Raw genomic sequence first — 18,518 nt, forward strand, 5'->3', positions numbered from 1 at the left:
CAATCCCACAACTTCCCTGAGCAGCCTGACCACCCTTTCAGTGAAGAATTTTTTCCTAATATCCAATTTAAACCTCTTAAGGTGCAACTCGAGGCTATGGCTATGTCTTCATCTGTCACTTGTTGCTTGGGAGAAGAAACCGACCCTCACCTGCCTGCACCCTCCTGTCGAGTAGTTGTAGAGAGTGATGGGGTTCCCCCCAGGCCTCCTTTTCTCCAGGTTAAACACCACCAGCTCCCTCAGCTGCTCCTCATCACATTTGTGCTCCAGACCCTTCTCACCAGCTCTGCTGTCCTTCTCTGGACAGACAGAAACCACAGCCCGAGAATATTATAAAAGTGATAAAAAACCAGATGCTGATACTGCATCAGTGCAGCCAGCCTCCAAACAGGCTCAGCACCTCAAGTGGGTATGCAGCAGTGTCCCCAGAGAGAAGCAGCCCTTGAAAGATGACCTAGTGAGTGGATTAAGACTTTTCACCCCAGAAAGTTGGAGGAGTTTGGGAGTGATGGAAATGTCAAAATCAAGAGCAGTCCAAAGTGGCAGACACAGAACAATCTTTTGATGCTTGTGGTGAAACAAGAAATCTGGAACATGAAACCCACGAGTCAAAACAAAAGGGAGACTTCATGGGTGGGGTCCCTTCCTAAATCCCCATTGTTTTCTCTCCCTGCCACTACAAATCTTTTGTTAAGCAGAGTGTAAACACCACCACCCAGCTGTAGCCTTTCTGGCACAGGAGTTGCAGTTTCCAGAAATGCTGCAAGCCACCAGAAAGTGCTTTTGGAAGATTAATTGTTTTCATGTGGCCTCTGAAGGGTTAAAAAGCTCTGGGGTTGAGTTCCTGTAAGCTTATAATGAATAGTTCTATGGCTAAACAAATTGCTTCTCTAATGGCATTTTTATTCCCATTTGACTTCCTGGATAATGCAATTTATTCAGATAGTAACAAGGAGTAAGCAGCTGGCAGCTTGCTGTCTGAGACAGCAAAAATAGAGCAGGATCTGAGCCCGTGAGTTCCCACTGAGGCTTGTCATGCTCACTGAGCAGTGTCCTTCCAGATGTTGCTAAGTGCCTGTGAAGGGGCTTCAAAAGCTGGGGATTTTCTCCCCAAACAGAAGTGTCTGCTTGGCTTCAGTGAGCTGCCACTCTGTGTCCTGGAGAGGCTGTGTATGCTGTGTCTGTGCACTCAAGGAGAAGTCTGAGCACTGCCAGTTTATCTGATTTCCTAACAAGTCTTATCATACATGGCATTTTTATAACTCCACAGCCCACATCATCATAACATGTGAATAAAACAAGTCCCTCAGTGGTGCTAACCTCTGAAGTTGTGGAAATAATCAGCTGATTTTCCCACAAGGTTAGGGCAGGGTCTTTGTTCAGATGGTGACTGTGAAGAGTGAACCTCTGCATAAAGGTGGACATAAATCAAACCTGTCAGGAGAAAACTAATATGCCAGTAGAGCTATCTGCAGGACATAACCATCAACTTGCCTCTTTGAGAAGCAACTCCCAGAATACTTGGAGTTTGATTCCCATGTTGCTTTGGATGCTACACAGAAAATTTCTTCCACTGAACCAATTTTTTTACTCAATTATCCACTGGAAACATGCAGGGGGATGCCTATGGGAGAATGTCCAAAGAATCTGAGAACCAATACCAATAATAATCATCACTTATAAACTTATATTTTCCTACCTACTACTTGGGTTACTCTCAGCTGTTTCTCTCCCTTTCATGGTCCCTTCTGCCTCAGTTAAATTCTCTATGAGCAAAGGAAAGACAAAGAAACTCTCTGAAGTTTCAGGACTATTTTCTTTGGGATTTATGGCTTTTTTCCCTGCCTCTTAGCTCTGCAGTACTGACTGGTTAGTACGTTGCTTGACTTAATTTTATCCATTCTTTTTCTGTTTTATTTTCCCTTTCTTTCCATACCCTCAACAAACTCAATCAGCATAGTCACACAGTCTGTATTTACTAGCCTAATTTATGCATAGCCTCTATTGTAAAACTATTAATTAATTTGCATAGAATGACTGCCTAATCAGAAATGCATGTTCTTTTACTGCAGGTATGTGTGGTACTGTACTAAACCCTCTGTGGTTTCTGCATAAATGAGGCAAGGCCAAAGATGACTGCTCCAAGGGAGAGAGGATACTCGAAGAAAATGTAAGTCCGATTTCTGTCAAAAGCTTCTAGAAAGTGAAGGAAAAGAATGAGTGGGAGACAAGTAATTAAGCTCAATAGGAGGCTGAAGGAGGTTTTTGTTGTCTTCAAGATGTCTGAGCATTGGGAAGTGTCCTGCAGCAGTGCGGCTGCGAGACAGACGTCCGGCTAGCTGGGCAGCACCGCTAGCAGCACAGGGGGCACTTGTCCCGATAGCTCTGCTCCAGGACAGCGCCCAAGGCCATTGCCCAGTGTTACAGCTGTGGGCATTGCCTTGTGCAGGACGAGGCCGTATCGAAGCTGCAACCAGCGGAATAGAAGGGCGGACTCCAACTATGGTTAACCCAGGCTTTAATAAATCCTAAGGGAACCAGCAGGAGAAGACTGGTAAGGAGGGACTACAGCAGTTTTTAAAGGGTGGAGGATGTAAGGGAGGTGCCAGTCCCTGGACCAATAAGGATACAGTGGGGAGTGGGATCCAAAGGACTGACATGGGGAAAACACCAGTGGGGACAATTCTGAGGAGGGGCTCCAGTCCCTGAACCAATCATCCAACTCTCCAGCTGGAAACTTCTAGCAACAAAGGTGGGAATGGAGAGTGACTGGCAGGGCACTGGGGAGGGGTTGAGGAAAGGATACATTGGTTTCTGGGGAAACTGGGGAGGAGTTTTAAAAGATACAAAGACAACTGGGGTGGGGTTAGGGTGACAGACACTAACAGGCAGAGGAGGAAGAACCATGGCAGAACCATTACCAAACAAGGGGGGAACAGACCAGTCCAACTTTAACAGAACACAGTACAACAGTGTCCATGTAAGAGGAACTCATGCTGAAAATGGTATTGTCCAGGAAGGCTAAGATAACTCTCCCAACACAGTGGTAATGGAGAAGCCAGGTTTTAAACAAAGAGTTTATGGGAAGATGCATATAACCTCTTTAACTAGAGGTGTTGCTGTTTCATGAGTCAAGGGGCTGTTCCTGGTTTTACTACCACCACCATAAAAAATCTTTTAGCTGTCATTTCACAGAATCAAAAGGAAAATGAGTTATTCTTAGAACTCAAAACTCAGATATCTGTCCCAGTCCCTCTTCGAGCCTCTCAGGAGCCCTGGGCCAGTCCCGAGTCGGCAGACACCGGGGGTGGGGGGGCAGCCCCGACACGGCCGACAGCGGGGAGACACTGTCTGTGTGTGCCCCGAGGGTACTGAGGGCACCTGGGCTGGCAGGGAGACACTGTCTGTGTGTGCCCCGAGGGTACTGAGGGCACCTGGGCTGGCAGGGAGACACTGTCTGTGTGTGCCCCGAGGGTACTGAGGGCACCTGGGCTGGGGGGAGACACTCTCTGTGTGTGCCCCGAGGGTACTGGGGGCACCTGGGCTGGGGGGAGACACTGTCTGTGTGTGCCCCGAGGGTACTGAGGGCACCTGGGCTGGCAGGGAGACACTCTCTGTGCCCCGAGGGTACTGAGGGCACCTGGGCTGGCAGGGAGACACTGTCTGTGTGTGCCCCGAGGGTGCTGAGGGCACCTGGGCTGGCAGGGAGACACTGTCTGTGTGTGCCCCGAGGGTGCTGAGGGCACCTGGGCTGGCAGGGAGACACTGTCTGTGTGTGCCCCGAGGGTGCTGAGGGCACCTGGGCTGGCAGGGAGACACTGTCTGTGTGTGCCCCGAGGGTGCTGAGGGCACCTGGGCTGGCAGGGAGACACTCTCTGTGTGTGCCCCGAGGGTGCTGAGGGCACCTGGGCTGGTCTCCTGTGCAGCACAAGAGACACCAGAGACATCGGTAGAAGAGAAAGGGCCGACTCTTAGCAGGGGTTAATCCAGGGTTTTATTAGGAGTCCCAAAGGAGCTCCTGCACCTCAGGGGCCTCCTGCCAGGAGCCTCGGGAGATGTGCCAAGGTCACATTTAAAGGGAGGTGGAAACCAAAAGTAGATAACATTTTACCAACCAATAAGCGACCCTAAGGGATGGGTACTGGGGGACAGACATATAGGACAGTGTATGGGGCAAGGCTTGGGGGGCTGACTCCCAGCCTCTGGCTAATCACTCAATGACCTGGACCGAAACTTCTGGATGGAGGGGATGGGATGCTGAGTGATTGACAGAGAACCAGGGTGGGGGTTTGGGGATGATCTCATCCCGGGAGAGGAATTACACAGGTATAGGGAGGGGGGTACAGTTTGGGCTAAACCCTTTGGGAAAAATATGGGGATACAAAACAAAACTACTTCAAAGTATTACAAAGTATAAAAACACACTACAACAGATACCTACTATAAGTAAATCCCAACTGCACTACAATATCCTTATAAATGTCATGATTTTGGGACACCTTTTGAACATTTGGGTTCAGCAGTATGGTTCTGCTGGTCTGGGAATACCTACTACATAACTATTTTATGGCTTGTGTCCAGAGCTAACTTCTTGATAACCTTGGTTTTTCACACTGACATAATCTAGGTTTCCACTTTACCCAGTTGCTTATCACTTTGTGCTATGAAACAAGAATATTTTCCCTCAGAGCTACTACGTCCAGCACTGGCAGGGCTCTCAGAGCAAAGGGCTCCTGAGGCTCAGCAGCAGCTGGGAAACGAGTCCATATAATTTTTCCTCACTTCTTTCTTCCCTTCCATGACCAATGTTGCTACTCTCCTTCCACAGTACCTCTGCTCTTCTAACCTCTGACTACACACAAGAGCAGGAACTGCAGGTGTTTCCTTCAACACAAGGAAAAGCACTGAAAAATACTGTAAAGGGGTGGAGGTGGTTCTTGTGAGTCAGAGCTTGTGAGTCAGCTCTTACCAGGTGAGGTGGGCATCCCCTGCCACCCTGCACTGCTCTCTCATCAAACCTCTGCCCTGAAGTGTCACAGATCAGGGAGACCTGGCTTTGAGCCCCCTTCCCAAATCCTGCTCCCAGACGCTCAGCACAGGCTCATGGTGTGTGGGTGTTACAGACACAATGCTCAGACACTTAGCTGAGAGTGATTTAGGCTCAGGGACAGCACATCAGTTTTGTTCGCCTCTGATCCGTTTTCTGTCCACTAGAGAGCACTCAAATACCACCTATGGACACGGGACGGGCACTGGTGCTGACTGCAGTCCCCAGCTGTGTCCCATCGGGCTGGTTTTGCATGCAGCAGAGTTAATTTTCTTCATAGCATCTGCTAAATCGTGGCACTCCCCCTTTGGGAGCCCACTGCCCAGCCCTGTTTGGCACCCTTCATTCACACACGCAATCCCAGCTCCAGGGTAACCCTCAGCTCATGCTCACAACCAGTTACACTGGGATTTTCTACAGAGCTAAAGTCAGTCAGAGATGTGTTTGTAGTTAGGACTGATGTCTGTATTTACTTTTGATACACAAATAGTTAACTTTCACTGACACACAGCCCAGAGGGGTTTTCTCAGCCACCAGCCTCAGCATGGATGAAGGTGGACCTAGTGGTATGAAAAAGGGGAATAATCACCACCTGTGCTCGAGGACTGCTCACCAGCCATCTCCAGCAGGCACTGAGGTCCCACAAAGGGTTAAAGCAAGGGAGAAAAACCTCTCAGAGCCTGTTAGAATATTGAGTGATTTGTGGCTGGGCTCTGTTCATTCTGTTCGATGTGAAGGGACTGCAGCCCTACAGTTTAATCCCTCCCTGTTCTTCACAGGGGCACGGGGAGATGAAGGGTCTCCATCAGGGTCAAGGTGTGACCCCATGAACTCATCCCAGGGTCATGTCTGTCTCCTGTACACTGAGCAGGGACCAGCTCTTGCAGCACTGCATCCCTGCCTGGGTGTGATTCTTGGCAGCTCATGGATTTGCTTTTCATCTCCTCAAAGCAGCAGGAGAACAACAGTGAGTTTATAAGCCCAGAGGAAATTGTCCACCAACTTTTGAATCCCTGGCAGAGGACTCTAGCTGTAATCATGGCAGGATGAGGGGAAATCAGAGCCCTGCTTAGAGTATAGTAAATAAAATGTGGGGGGAAAAAGCAAGGGCAGAGGAACATATTTAAAAACAAAATAAATCAGCGGTGGAAACACAGTTTAAAAGCTGGACATGGAACTTTTTTCCAGCTTGATTTGGGAGAGATGCAATATAATTTCATTACTGAAAAAGGCTGTGCTAAGAGTCCAGTGAGATGATCACTCACTTATCACTCCTAACACTATTTGTTTTCAGATGACAATTACAAAACCCAGATGTGAACCACTAGGAGATTTTATATTAGGACTGGGCTTCTCAGTGAGTTTCAAAGGTAGCCAAAATGGTAGATTTAAGGTTCACTCTTGTTATATGATGTGGTAAGGTTGTTGATAGCCTGTCATGGCAGTCTTTTAATCTGCACACCTCCTAAACTCAGTATAGATTTATTCTGGAGAGAAGGGAGCAGAGTTATAGAGCTGTTATTCATTATGCCTCATGCTTTCCTCCCTGCTTTAAACATTTAACCTGTAATATGATGAGCCACATGTCAGGAATAATCTAGTATAAACCATAGGTAATCCCTGCTGAAAGATAAGCCTGGCTCTTGACCTGCTGCAGCCCTGGAATTAAAATTCCACCTCTCTTAAGTTTGGGGGTACTAGGTAAATCATGGATCAGTTTCATGGTAGCCAGTGAGGAAGAAAAGATGAGATTTCCTGGTTTCCCTCAGTTTAATAAAACCAAACCCTAAAATGCAGAAAGTTGTCTGTATTATTCAAAAACCACATCTACAGTAGAGAGATGCAGTGATTTTAATTTTTTTCCCCCCAAAGAAACCATAGGTTTTGGGTAGTTAAATCTTTACATAGCAGCAATGGAAAGTATTTCCCCAGTCCAGGAAAAGTGAAGGAACAGTCAATAACTGCACAAGTTTCCACCTAAATATGTTGCCAAGTTTTTCAAGTCTGTCTTCACCACACACCCGACCGAAGCCCAAGGATTTTACCATCGCTTCCCTCACTCCCACCAAATAAGCTCTGGAGGTGTTTATGTTTGTGCTAAGTAATTAAGTTGGAGATGAGCAAGAGCCCAAGGCCTGCTTGGTTTTGGTGCTGGCTCCTGGTTGCTCATTACCCGTGTGAAAGTGTGGAAGTGACTCCCTTCCTGCAGATTCCTGACTGTAAGTGTAAAGGCTGAGAGTGATGGAGACCCAGGCTTCTCTGCTGAACTGCCCACCAGGGCACAGTGCGAACCATCCTGGTTAGAGCTGGCCAGGCTTTGTTCCTGGATTTCCTTTTAAAATTAGGAAACCTTTCAGGGTCATTGTTGGAACAATTCCTCCATTTTATGAGTGATTCTGGACCTGACTGAAATTCTCACAAAAGGAAAAATTTCAACTTTTGGAATTAGCAAGCAAAACAGAAAGGGCTGGGAGGTGAAGGGGTGTTAGTATTTTATTCTTCAGCACCTCTTCCTAAAAAGGTGTGCTCTGTCTGTTGCTCCCTGTATCTGCCAGTCTCTGTGGCTGCTCCCCACTGAAAAACACTGCAGTGACTCAATGACCCATTTGAACCAAGCACAACACAGGAGGAAATGGCTGGACAAATTTCAGCTCCTCCAACCACTGTAAAAACCTGGCAGCTCAGTAGGTGAGAGGCCAGGATTTGTGTCCCTCTAAGGGAAAAACTGAGGCATAAACTCAGCAGATACCTGTTTGATTTGGCTCACCAGCCACTTCTCATATACCTCCAATGTGATGGAAATAAAAGGCAAGTACAATACAGGCTTTTTGGTAAACTGAGTCACTTTGGTTCTGTTGCATTTTTTCATCCCAAGATAACTAATTTGGCAGATGCCATGAGAGCCATTTCAATGGCCCAACCTTTTCTAGGTGACAGCAAGCCAGGATAGAGTGACCCACTTGTCCAAGGAGATCTGCAAGATGCCTCTGTCTCATAGCACCATCAGTACAACCCATCTCATCAACCAGTCATTCAGACACAGCTGGGGTAGGAAGGGGAATATCTTGCCAGGTCATTGCTGTTTCTTTCAGGAGCTGAGTTTAGCCCACAGATATTTTACAACAAGCATTTTGAGTCAGATGCTCTGATGCTTACTTGGAAAGTGGCTATCAGAGTCTGGGTGTCCCCAGGTTATGGACATGGGTATTTACATTCATGGGTTTTTAATTAAGATATTTGTGGCTACAATTGTAAAGGTGTTATGAAGCAGTAACTACTTGCTTATCTAGTGTCACACAGGGAGATTATTCTTGCTTTAAATTAGATTTTGGCCTGCACAGCATCTTGCTCTGTGCTGATCTGGTAGACTGGCTTTGTAGTCAATGGACAAAAGGAAAAATTCTGATCCAAGGAGTGGCACAGCTGATGTGTCTCTAACAAATCTCATGTTGTAGATCAAGTGAAATGAATCTACCCTAAATACTTCTTTATCACACTCTTCCAAAACAGTGAATACTAAAGTGGCACTATATGGGTGTTGGATATTTTAGAGAAGTGGGTGATTGTGCTTCAGAAAGACAGAGGGAAAAATGTCCCCAGAGAGAGATGTGGCCTTTTATGGTACAGTGGTGTAGCAAACATTTTGGATATTTTTCTCATGAGTCAAGTTTTCAGTTTTCTCTAGTGCAAGAAGCAACCACCACCTGGTGAGAGAAACAATCACCCTGAGGAGAATGGAAATGAAGTCTCCTTGGGAGAGCACATTGTTCAAGCTGGTCCTACAACCAGCTGTTTTCATTCCTGGTTCATATGATGGAGCCTAAGCTAGAATCAGTCACTGGGGCATTGAAAGCTACAATTACAAAACCAGAATGGTAATTGCTACCCAAGCATTGCACAGTCAGGGGAAGTGGTCTGGGCAGTGCTGAACTGGGAAGTAAAAAGGGAAATGCAGGAATTGAGAAAAAACTGTTTGCATGGAAAGTGCTCTTCCTTCCTGACACTCCACCAGGAACATCCATTCCAATCCTATGCAAGGATGTAAATACAACTTTAGTATTTCCTTAATCCTTTTCCCAAGCTGCCCACAAGAGCAGTCAGGGACCTGTTGCAAAAGAGAGGGAAAAACTAAGATGGGAAGGAGTGTGGCTGCCCCAGGGTCCCAGCCAGCCCTGGCTGAACTCCCTTCCCAAGGCAATGTTCTTCACTGCTCTTGCTGCCAGCTTCTCAGCTCCCCACCAAATACCAAGGGCCCAGACCTTTCTTCCAACAAGAAAAGCCACTTTTTCTTGGCTGGCTAAGGTTCAGCTCAGCCATGCTGGAATAAGCTTTTGAAGGAATGAAGGCAGGGTCACAGACAATCCTGACCATGACCTAAGTTTTATATACACAAGCCTGTCAGGTACCCTGCCCTGATCTCCAGGGTCTCCAGTGTTTCATTTACCCAATAAAATTAAATAATTCCAGGGAGCCAGCTCAGCATTGTCACAGAGTTATGAGGGTCTCTGGTGTGTTTTTGGACTCAGACCCTGATGAAGAGTTCCTGGGGCAGTTCAGTTGTTAACAGAGGCTGGGAACCTTTCTCAGCTGACAGCTTGTACATGACCATCAGCCTTGGAGATGATGGGAGTTTATCCATGTGGACATAGGCTGATCCACAGCACGTGACCTTGGTACCAATGAGTGTTCCTCCAAACATTTCATGTACATGTTTAGATGTAGCCCAAGTGGCTACCTCTGCTTGCACAATTATGTCTGCTTGAAGAGCTCATGAGCCTTTATATTCACAACCTCTCTTATAAATATTGTATCCAGAAGCCAGTACTGTACAGAGGAAAAAACTGTGAAGAAGATTCAGAGGAAAAAAGAGAAGAGTCAGATCTGGGTTCACTTGTAGTTTCCACAGTGGTAATTCATTAATGCCCAGGACAACCTTTAACTGTCCTTGTGCCTTTGACTCTTTATAAAAACTGTCAGCCAGGACTGAATCTGCATGCAGGGTGAGGCCCTACAGAAAGGACAGAGGCAGAATTTAGCACCTCCTTGTTCCAAGTGTGAGGTGCTGGTTAGCAAATCAGCAGCTGCCCTCCCAAGAATCATTTCATTTCATTTCATTTCATTTCATTTCATTTCATTTCATTTCATTTCATACAGGACTCAGTCATATTAAGTATTTTGAGCTGTACTTTTCTTCTGGACACAGATGAAGGAGCCCAGAATGGCATATTTTGACTTACTAACCTTGAGATCAATGTGTGAACCACAGAAATAAGCAGAGCTCCCTGTACACTGCTGAAGTGACCCACACACAGTGCTGTGCTCTTCAAGGATTTCTTCAGTATCAGAAAGTCCATTTTATTTTATTTTTTTCCTACTAAATTCTGATGATCTTTTCAAAAGGTCGCGTGCTCAGGTGCTAAAATAAGTACCTGGGGTTTCTCTGCAGGATACTCAGGACTCACAGAATCATTTAGGTTGGAAAAGGTCTATAGACATTGTGCTGGTCAATGAGGCAGAAGGTTAGAAGGCTGTCCTCTTTTCTGAGGCAGCAGCTGGAGGTCTGGATGTCTCAGGTAGCACCATATATTCACATTAAAGATCTGGTATTGTCTCAGGTGCCTGAACCTGTGCATAAGTGTTCTGGGGGATAAGGACAGACAAGTGGGCAAGGCAAAGCAAGTGTGTTGCCTGCATTAAATATAAATCATAGAGTCATAAAAAGGCCTGGGTTGGAAGGGACCTGAAATATGATCTTGTTCTGCCCCTCCTACTGTCATGGCCAGGGACACTTTCCACTAGATCAGGTTGCTCAGGGTCCCATCCAACCTGACCTGTACACTTCCTGGGATAGGACATCCACAGCTTCTCTGGGCAACCTGTGGCTGTGCCTCACCACCCACACAATAAAGAATTTCTTCCTATCATGCAATCTAAATCTCTCCTCTTTTAGTTTAGAACTATTCCCCCTTGTCCTGTCTGTGTCTACACATATAAAAAATGGCTCTGTTTCTTTTCTGTAAGCCTCCTGTAAGTACTGTAAGGCTGCAGTGAGGTCTCCCCAGAGCCTTCTCTTCTCCAGCCTGAACAGCCCCAGCTCTCTCAGCCTGTCTCCATAGGAGAGGTGCTCCAGCCCTGGGACCATATTATGTCCTACTATAAATAACAGGTCTGTGCCTTTCTTGTTGAGGCAGAAACAGATGCTACCCAAATACTGATGTCAGCCTACACCAGCTTGTCTGCAAAGAGCTGAGATAGGCAGTTGAGAACACACAATCAAGGTCATGCCCAACAGGGCACTTGACATTCCACACTGATGTGTGTCACTGGCTCCATCCATGCAGCTGTCCCTGTCCAGAGGCATGCCTTTAACTTTAGTGAGAGAACTAAATAAATCTGCAGGGGCTGCAGGATGTAATGCATTGCACGTATCTCCTTTTATTGCATTTACCAATGGAAAGATACATAGGCAGAAAGCTTGTTCTAAGTTACATCTCAAAACTTTGCAAAGGACCCTTCCTTAAGTAAGATGTGATTTGCTCTTTGTATTAACTCGATGACTCTTTGAGACAGTCTCAAATGTGCAATAAAATGCAACTTCACCAGACACACCCATAGTAAAAACTTTTAACACCTGATCCTGCAACTCACACTCAAGTCTGTCTAATGCACAGCAGAGAGAAAAAGGGGTGTGCCCACAAAATATGTTCCCATTTGCAGCCAGTTTCCCATCTCCCTCCTTTTTACAGGACACACTTGTACAGGGTTGCTTTATGAGTATTTCACAGCCTACGCGGAGAGAAACCAGAGTGGGTGCCTTCCGAACTGCTAGTGCCTTCCACATTCCATCCGCGCCTCGGAAAACGCCTTCCACGGAGCCGCGGTGCTATAAATCCCTTCTCCAGGAGATGGTGCTCCTGCCCTGGGAGAGCCCTTCCCAGGGCTCGCAGGCTGCCAGAGGATGCTCGGTCCCAGCGCGGCCACCGGCCCCTCTGCTGAGCTGGGACGGGGCGATGGCTCCGTGGGATGAGTTCTTTTCCGAGCCTCTCATGCTGCTCGGCAGCTGAAGGAGAAAGAGGAACACACCATGAGTTTTTGTTTACAAAACAAAAAAGTTTGAAAAGGCAAGATGGAAAAGGAAAGCAGAAGTTGTGGGGTTCAAATGCAGAACTGGGTAGGAGACCAGGAGGTGTCAGTGGTAAGAACTGGTTTGTGAACTGCTCAGTTTGCCCCATGGTGTGTGCTGGTGTCTGTGGGGCCTCTCAGGTGAGATCCATCTCTCCTGTGGGGCCAAACCCCCCACGTGTGTCATGGAAGGACATGCTGCCCTGGCAGGGAGCTCAGGGACAAGCTTTGATGGGAGTGATGCAGACCATGCAAAGCTGCAATCAAACACGACTTTGCACCACATCTTTTCCCCCACCCATACACCCACTTTCCTCCATTCCTCCTCCTCACAGCCCAGCAGAGCAGCAGGCACAGAGGAGTGCTGGGCTGGGGCTGAGGGTGGCAGGTCTTCTCTGGCCATCTGCACACCTCAGCTGACCCCCAGGGCTTGCTGGTGTCCCAGTAACTGTCCAGGAAACCAGATTTGCCAGAATTTAGTTCCATTTGTCAGGTCTGTGACAGAAAATAAAAGCATGGGATTAGAACTCTGAAGTGAATGAGAGAAAAAAGGTAACAACAATACCAAAGGATAGGAGGATAACTTAAAGGGGGGAAAAAAACCCCAGACACCTTCCTTACATGTTCATAGTGGTGAACAGCTGCACCCAGAAAGTTATGAGTGAGGTAACTGGAGTTATTATTGGAGTTATGACCCATAACTGGAGTTGGTGGTAAGACTTTGCATTGCAATGGAAAGCAAAGAACTTGGTTTTGTATGGAGAAATTCTGTCTCAAGTGGCAGAGAAGTGAACCTGACACAGCAGTCATGAACAGCACTGGCTGGAAGGGATGGGGAGAGGGCAGAGAAGGAATCTCCTAGGAGGAGCTGGGAACTGGAAAGATCAGGGTGATGTACTCTGTTCCTTTTCTGGTGTTCCTTTGGGTATCTGCTGGCAAATACTCTCCCAGCCAGGTGTCCCCTTCTCCTCCCTGATGCCCCCCAGATCTCAGGAGCCTTGACAAAGGGACTGGGAGCTGGAGGACAAGAAGTTGGGGAGGATGTGATGTGGGAAACTGATGAGAGAAAAAAAGACTGAGTGGAGATCAAAGGATTTAATACATAAGAATAAGGAATCATGGAGCAGAGCTTGAGGAGAGCTGTAGGGCAATGCCTCCCCTTGTAGCATGTTCATCCAGGGGTGGGGAGGAGACAGCTGACAGCTTTCTTGACCTCTGTGACAGCTGGCTCAGCTGGGCTCTGTGTTCATGCTGCCGGAACTGCTTTCTGGAGGTACTGCTCTCCCTCCAGGAACTAGTAATGGGAAGAAGGTGATTAGTTAGACTGAAGAGGAACCCAAAATTGAAGGGAAGTGAATCCCACCCCTTCCAACCAGATGCTGGCCTAGATTACCACCGTGAGGACACTTGGGGTGAGCCATCACCATGATCCAGCATCTGTGATGGTGCATTGACAAATTACTTGCTGACTCTGCACTTTTCAAAAAGCAGAGTCAGCTTTTAAATTTTTTTTTTTAAATTGACTGAGTGCTCAGTTGTGTTTTGACTCACTATTTTCAGGTTGCTTATGCCAGACCCTGTCAACCAGATGCTGAATAGGACAATTTTCCCTGAGGGGATATTGGAAAGCTTTTTTCAAGAAGCTTTTTTGTTTCCAGAAGGATTGAACTCTCCACAAAGCATTTCCTGTCCCCTAGCTAGAGCTCAGTGCTCAAACTGCTCAAACAGAAAGTGATGTGAGACAAGCACAGCTTTAGGCAGCCAGACTGAGCTGACGTCAGGTCTCTGGGCCTGAAGCAAAGCAGCCTACGGGGTCCTTGAATCCATCTGATGTTTCATGCATGGAGTTTGTACCTTGATTTGTCTTATCTTCCCTGGCTATCCCTGAGCAGACAATCAGAAAGAATTCAGCTTGGCCTCAGTTTAAGTAAGTTTTGGAAGGAGTTGCTGGAGGATTTGGAAAGAAAACGATGCTGTTGCTTAGCTACTTGCTGAGCTGGCCCTGCCATCACTTGTAGCCATCTCGCTAGAAGACATTTGTTAAGTGAAGCCCCAAGAGGCTTCTTGTGTGGTCACTACATGAAAACACACTCTTCCAAACAGCCACTGGCATCAATGGTTTGATCACTGAACTTGCTTAAGACTTGAAAATCTGGTGGAGCCCCACTGGCTCAGCTAACAGCTGCAAACACCTCCAGTTTTGAGGTGTGGAGGGGGTTTGTCACTGCAGCTTATTTCTATTCCAGTCGAAAGGGCTGATGACAGGGAAGGTGCAGAGCTCTGGGAATGTAGCTGAGACATGAGGCACATGGTTATTCCTTGAGGATTTCCCTTCTGCCTCAGTTTCCTACTTTGGCAAGTGGTCTTCCATGCCTGGTGGGGTTCTAGTTGAATCACTCCTGTGCTGAAGAGCATCAGTAGGGCAGCCCTTCTGCCAGGCTGGGACCATGCCCACAGCTGTTCAAGAGGAGGTAGCCGTGGCAGGGTGATTCACCATGACCAGGACTCAACCCCTGAGCACGGAGATGATTCAGTGCTCCACACACAAAGGTCCCCAGCTGCCATGAACAATGCAGAAGGACAAGTAGTCCCCCCTCAGGAAGGGGGACTGCAACAGAGGGGACAATCCCAAATTATTCCTTCCTGACCCTGAAGCAATCACCATGCAAAAAACGTTCCCAGTAATAAAACTGGCTTAGTGAGAAGACTGTCCCCTTCCTTCCAGAAACCTGACCAGAAGGGTCTATTGGTCAAGGAAGAGAGAGACGGTAGTGGGACATGGTGCAAGCTGTCTCAGGAGTCAGGATCCCTCCTGGGCATACAGCCATTGGCTTCATGTTACTTGGGACTGGTTCTTGGGGAAAAAATAGGGGCAAATGTGGCCCTTTATCTTCATCTTAGGTTTTGGCACACTTCCGATTTAATACTCTGTGAACAGGGTGTCAGGAGAGTCTCAAAACTGTGTTTTCAGCCCATGATAGAGATACCTAGAGGATTCTTAAGTGTAAGAGCAAAGAGAGATGGAGCAAGTGAGCAGGGCTGGAGCCAGGATCAGCCCATTGGTTGAGGGGCCCCACAGGCAGGAGCACATTGCTGTGCCCACAGCAGTGGGGAGTGCCCTCAGGAAGAACCAGGCTATTTACTGGTGAAGCTGAACGGACAGAAAATCTCCCTCAGTTATGTGGGTGTTTTTTTCTGTATAAACTTGCTAATTGAGTTGTAAAATAAAACTGCAGCCTTTCCTCTCCAATTTCTGCTGCTGCAGCAGCGTGCTAATTTGGGTTTGGAAGGGGGCTGGTAGAAAGTGGCTTTTTGCCAGGGTGAAATTATGCACAAAAGTTTTGCAGGGGGAGAGAAGGGAGCCCATCCCCAGCACAGGGAAGGACTGGGGGTAGGAGCTGCTGTGCTGCTGTGCAGGGCTCGGGAGGCTTGGGAAGGTCCTGCAGCTGGTCTGGGCTGGGCTGATGGAAATTCAAGAAAGCCCAAAAGGGTTTAAATGAGGCTGCAATGGAGAACAGATGGGAAAGTCAGTGCCTGTGCGTCTCGATAGACGCTGTGTGGTTGGGAGGATGAGCTGTGGGGTTTCACATCTACCCTCTGGCTCAGCTGGGCAGGATTTGCTGCTTGGGTTGGGGTACCTGTGTGTGTGTGTGTGTGTGTGTGTGTGTGTGTTCATGTGCCTTCTGGTGCTCCCAGACGTGTGTCCATGTCACTGGGGTTGGGTGGGGGTCTGTGTGCCTGTGTCTGGGTCTCCATATAGACAATGAGCACAGGGATCTGCCTCTTGTCATCCAGCACCACAAGGCTCTGTCATGGGGACAGCTGCACACAGGGACAAGGATGGTGTGGTGCAAATTGATGCACAGGAACCCACTGCTCAGCTCTGCCAGCTCGCAGCAGGGAGGGATTTGGCCCTGGTGCCCACACTGGGGGCTGAGAAGAGAACTGGTCTGTGGGCAAAAAAAAGTTGTGGGGGAAGAACAATCAGGAGGCACAGCTGTCTGTTGCATCAATGTAACTTTAATTTTTGAAACATACAGATCAAAAATGCAGTGACAGTGACAGTGCCAGTCCCAGGGAATTCGGTGAAGCTTAGGGTTCCACAGGTGTGCTACACGTGCCCCAGCCTGCAGGAGGATGTACAGACTTGGGGGCTTGAGGCTGAAGGGTTGTGGGACTGGGGCCCACACTCACCATTTTTGTACCTTTCACTGTTTCCCATAAAACTGACTGTGTGACATGGTTCCAGGCAGGATGCTCCAGAAACCATTGCAAGAAGCCCGGAGGTTTATGGATAGACTTGTCTGCCCATGGAACAGTCCTTCCCACCCCACCATCCTTCCATCCTTTTGCTGACCCTTTTGATCCCTTCCTTGGGCAGCACTGAGTGCTGACATGTGCTGCAGTGGGAGCATCAGGAGCACAGTTTGGAGCCTGGGGCTGCTCTTTGAGATGGGATAAAGTGGGACAGGACCAGAAAGTGCTTTTCAGCCTTCTCATCTTTGGGAAGAATTGCTCTGAGCCCTGCTGCCATGTTCTGGTTCTGGAAGGGCTCCTGAGTGGAGCCTCAGCACCCTGGCCAGGGGGGAGTGAGGCCTCAGGGCTGGGAGGTCTTGTCAGATGGTTTTTAAAAATGACCTTTACTATCTGAACAGCATCAGGCTGGATTTAATAAGGGACTGACAGAAGAATAACAGTTAAGGAAGCCTTCCTCTGCGAGCCCTTGCCCTGCCTCCTGCCCCAGCTGGGTTAGGCTCGCAGGGGTCAGTAGCTGCTGGGGGAGGCTGGTGTGGGCAAGGCCCCGTGTGAACACACTGGGTGTGCAAATGCCATGCAAGCCATGCCAACCCCATGGGCAGGCTGTGCAAGCCCTGTGCAAAGGCTGTGCAAACTCCACAAGTGCTGTGAAGGTGTGCAAATGGCTTCAGGCCTGGCCATCTAGCGTGCATGGGACAGGAATTTGTTGGGATGGGGTTTTCTTGGGATGGTGTCCTGGGAGTGCCGTCCGTGTCTCTGCACAGTGTGTGTGTACATACCGAGCAAAGCCGCTGGTTGGCATTAGAAACCTGCTCACAATGCTGTGACAGGACACCTGTAAAATTATAGCAGAAAGAAATCCAAGAGGCTGCAGTGACAAATGCTTGTGAGAAGCGATTGTGTTTCGGGGGGGAGAAGAAAAAAAAAAGACGTGTTTGTTTTGGCGAAACACCTACATTCTTTCAAATAAATCATCGCAGCGCTTGTTTTTGTATTTGCGGAGAAATCGCAACAGACATAACCAGGGACTTAAGAGACTTGAAATAACATCCTAGTAAATACCCCACTTTGTTATTTTAATCGAGACCCAAGGAAACATCTGAATTTTACCAAGGAAACCCTCCGCGCGAGGGAAAACATCAGCCCGCAGCCCGGCTGGGTCTTTGTTTTGCTCCGGTGTCGGACTCCCGAGGCGGAATTACCGGGGCCGATGGAGGCTCGGGGCAGCCCGGGGCATCTCGGAGCGGTGCGGGGGGAGCCTGGGCCCCGGGGCCGCCCCACAGCGGGTCGCTCCGGCTCCCCCCGCCGCTCCCGGCCCGGCCCCGCCGCCGGCATCACCCCCGCGGTCCAGTGTCGGGGAAAAGGGGTCTGTCCGAAACATGGGGTGGCGGTTCCTCCGTTCGAAACAGAGCCGGGACAGGCCCATCTCCAGTGTAGGACCGGGACCCCCGCCCCGGTACGAGGTGCTGAGTGACCCGCTCCAATACCGGGAGAAGTTTCCCGGTCCAGTCTTCGGTGGTCTCCCGGTCAGTCCCCGCTCCGAAATATGACCCCGGCTAACAGAGGTGGTAGTGCCCCCCAACCTCCCGCCATCCGAACCGGGGTCGCCTTCCACAGTCAAACACAGCCCCATTCCACCCCACAGCCAGGCTGGGGTGACGCCTTGGCACGGGGCTGTGGGACGCGGCTCCCCCCGCCAAACGAGGGGTGCGGGTGCCCCCACCGGGTGCTGGCCCGGAGCCTTGAGGGATCTCTCACCTGCCGGGGGACACGGGGCGGGATCCGATGGAGGGTCCGGGGCTTCCTCTAACCTGGCGGAGGAGGCGGGGCGAGGTCCAGAGGGGATCCGGGGGTATCTCACCTGCTGGGACAGGCGGGGCGAGGTCTAAGGGAGGATCCGGGGGTCTCTCACCTGCCGGGGCGGGCGGGGCGGAGCCCGAGGGGTGTCCGGGGGGGTCTCTCACCTGCCGGGGCGGGCGGGGCGGCTGCGAGCGCGGGCGGCGCTCGGGCGGGGAGGGGCGAGCGGCCGGCAGGGGGCGCCCCCGGGCGGCGGGCGGCCGCGGCCGCGGCGGTGGCGGCGGCGGCGGCGGCG

The sequence above is a fragment of the Agelaius phoeniceus genome, chromosome 3 (genome assembly GCF_051311805.1).
Source record: "Agelaius phoeniceus isolate bAgePho1 chromosome 3, bAgePho1.hap1, whole genome shotgun sequence".
Lineage (NCBI taxonomy): Eukaryota > Metazoa > Chordata > Aves > Passeriformes > Icteridae > Agelaius > Agelaius phoeniceus.